We start from the raw sequence: 3,727 nt of genomic DNA, 5'->3' as shown, positions 1-3,727 counted from the left end.
ATACAAAAAATTTCGTATGGTAAGGACATATCGTAAGTGCTTATAAATTGTCTGATACATAGATACATATTATATGAAATGTATATATTTTATAATAAATAAACATGTGGCTTTAAAATGAGATTTTTTTTTTTTTGGTTAAAATTTGTGGTTTTATTTTATTTAAACAAATTGTTAGATTTTTTTAATACAAAATTATTGTCATATCCAATAATATAACATGTCTATGAGTTTTGTTTCCCCCTTCTCTTTCTCCTACAAAATTTGGACTATACACTTTTTTTTATTTTTTATTTTTTATTTTTTTTATTTTTTTATATAAGATAGAATTCTACTTTAACCTAATCTAAGTGTATATGTGTGTGAATCTTCTCTTAGAGACTTGAACCCCGGCTCTTACCCCCCCCCCCACACTCCACAAACACTTATACTTATGGAGTGATCATCACGCCAAGGGTGCGCGGTGGTGACTATACACTTGATACTTCACTTTCATATTTACAAATTTCTTTTTTATACTAAATAACAAAAATACCCCTACAATATACTATCAAGTATTTCACTATTCAAAATTGAGACGAGGTTATATACAAAATTTACCCTTGAATAATTTACTCCCACTTTTCAACCACTACACACAAACGTCCTACTATGCAAATGCTAACTTCCCACTATATATCAAAATCTCCCGAGATCAGTTACTACTTTTACATCTCTATCTCCCTCACTTTTACCTACTCTTCTCCTCATTTTTCAATTTCAAATAAATTCATTCTACTCCTATTCAAGATTCACTTTGCACACATTACTCCATTACTCTAGAGAAAAATAAGAATTAATTATAAGACCAACGACTCACCAGTCTATCCCTCGATCAAACAATTTTTAAGAATTTTTTTCTCCATCTCATGTTTTTTCAACCCAAGCCCATGATGATGGTGGGTAATTCCTAAGATCCCTTGAATTCCACATTTCCCATTGTTTGGCTTTTTCCTAAGTTACTGTAAGAGCCCAAAAATGCTAAGCCCACTTAGAACAATGGAATTAGATTTTACAAGCCCAGTGCAATTAATTTGTTAGAGTATGGGCTTGCAAAGTCAACTTTATGCTCTTTTATGATCCATATGTTAGGTTATTGGAGTTAGGGCTTAGAGAGTGGTAAAAAGAAGTACTAGATGTGAGAATAACACTTCCTCGAGTTTGGCCGAGGAGGCAATGTTCATAAAAAGTGCTCAAGTTCTTAATACAAGATGATGTTCTATAGTTTCTATTCTTTTTCCAATTTCTTGCCCCCTTCCTTGGAGGGATTTCTTTTCTTTATATAGTCCCTCCCATTGCATCTGAGCCCTCAACCTGTACAACTCAAGGCATTAGTTTGGATGCTTATCCCATCAAGGCTATACTGGAGATGGTAGAATGTGCTGTGAGCTATGAGATTACTGTTCAAGGGTCATTTCTTCATTAATACGGTCAGTTGAGTTGATACAGTACATTGAATGTGAAAGTGATGGCTACTTTACCTAAATATTTCCTTTCTTTCTTACTTGCACGTCTCTTCAATCTTCCTCGGTATCTTGTCCTTTGATGCAAGTGGCTAGGTAAAGAATTCCTGAGGAGTGCTCGTTCTTCGAGCTTCTCGGATGATAGGCTTCTACGTTTTCCCTCCTCGGATTCTTATCCACGTGTCCAACTTGGACTGGTATGCGAATTGGCCCTTTTTTCATCCTTGGACTGGGCCTGTGTGTTTTATTCTGCATTCAGATCCTGCCCTCCCACAATTACTTTCATCAATTCAACTATATTTCTAAAGGAAAACTTTTTTTTTTTTTTTAAAGGTGAACCAAATGAAAACTAAAAATTTGAAAACATGCAACAAGAATCGTTGGAGAAATACATACAAGGTTAGTAATGTAGAATTTGATTTAACTATTACGTATTTGTTTTCATGCTGATGTGTTGTTGGTTCTTTTCCATGTAGCCTTTTCAAATTGAATAGAAAGGACCTGCTATTAATGAAAAATCCCATAAATCGTGATCCTATTTTAACAAAAGAGAGATTCATTCATGCTAAGTTATTCCTCTAACAAATTTAGTTGCTTACCTTGGGTACATGCCATTAAAAAATGGCACACAAAGTTACAGTCTCATGTAATGGTGAATAAAAAGTTATGTTCAAATGATTTTTTCTCCCTACTTTTAATAAAAAAGTGTTTGGTATAAAAAAATAATAATAATAATAATAAAAAAGTGTCATTGGAATTATAGTAAACTACATATTCATGATTATGTCTTATGTTTGTTTCTGCTTAAATATCGTTTATATTGGCAGATGTGAAGTCTTTCAAAGTTATGAACGAAGAGTTATGAGTCATGCTGTACATATTTTTCAGTAGTAGAGTGAAACAATTGATCCATAAATTTTAGTTTTTCTTAGTAACCACTTTTTCATTACTTAAATGAAAAAAATAAAAATTGATAAGCATATATCATTGTTGGACATTTTTTGCCGAAGCATCATAGATAACATGTCTTAAGCAAAATACAAATGAATGTAATTTTTTTTTTTTTTTTTTTTTTTTTTTTTGGCTGAATGCAAATTTTTTATGCCTATAGTTTCACGCTTTCATATATGACTTTAGTCTTGCCCAATATTGATATTTTGAATATGCTGAAAAACTTATTATCTTCTACTACCTCATTTCATGTTGTACACCTGTGCTAATTGTAAAGTGGGTTATTGGAGTCCATTCTTAAAACTTCTCATGGAATATTGAGTATTAAGCGTGATGAGAGATAGGAGTGGTTGTTGGAACTTCTCTTCATAATTAAAAATTTTAATAGCTAATGAAGAATTGGAATATACAATACATTTTGGTTCATATGGGTCGACATGGCAAAACGGGCGGGTCGAGTCAGGTTAATCAGGTTGCGGGTTAAACGGGTCACGGGTTAAAAATGGGTCATTTTAAGCGGGTTAAAAAAAGGTTCGAGTCAATCGGGTTGCGGGTCGGGTCAAGTTGAGTCGGGTTGGCCCGTACTTTTCACATGATATATATATATATATATATATATATATATATATATATATATATAAAGAAAACCATATGTATTTGCCATTTGGAAAATTATGCAACAAATTACTTGATGTAAAATGCATTATTTTGAATTCACTACTTATATCAAAAATAAATTCAGTTAAATTTATTAATACTTATTTAATAATTTTAAAATTATACAAATCCTAACATTGCTATCTAAAACAAAATAACACAAACATAAGTAAAACAAATACACAAGTTTTAAATCTACACATGACTTATTGGATAACTTATTTGATAAAGAATAAAAATATATAAGAAATTTACGATCTTGAAAATTAATTTTATAATCTATTATCAATTGTGGTTGACAATCTATTTCAATTTGAGAAATACATTAAAGTTTGATTGCTTACTTATTTATACATGGTCTTTTTTATTAATATCATATCATTGTTAAGCAACACATACTCCAGGAAATATCATAATTTATTTTGAAAAGTCGTTTATTTTGGACACAAATTGTTAAAAAATAGGTCTAAGCATTCATAATTTATGCTAATTTGATACTTTGACTTCACTATTTTCACACTTGTGAATATTTCTCACACATGTCTACAATTTTAAATCTATGTTTTTAACTCTACAGATTATCTTGGCATGTACTTTATTATTTGATATTTAAAAAT

Source organism: Quercus lobata, chromosome 6 (assembly GCF_001633185.2).
Source record: "Quercus lobata isolate SW786 chromosome 6, ValleyOak3.0 Primary Assembly, whole genome shotgun sequence".
In the NCBI taxonomy this organism is placed as follows: domain Eukaryota; kingdom Viridiplantae; phylum Streptophyta; class Magnoliopsida; order Fagales; family Fagaceae; genus Quercus; species Quercus lobata.
The sequence above is the reverse complement of the archived record's forward strand: the minus strand, read 5'-3'. Positions refer to the sequence as shown.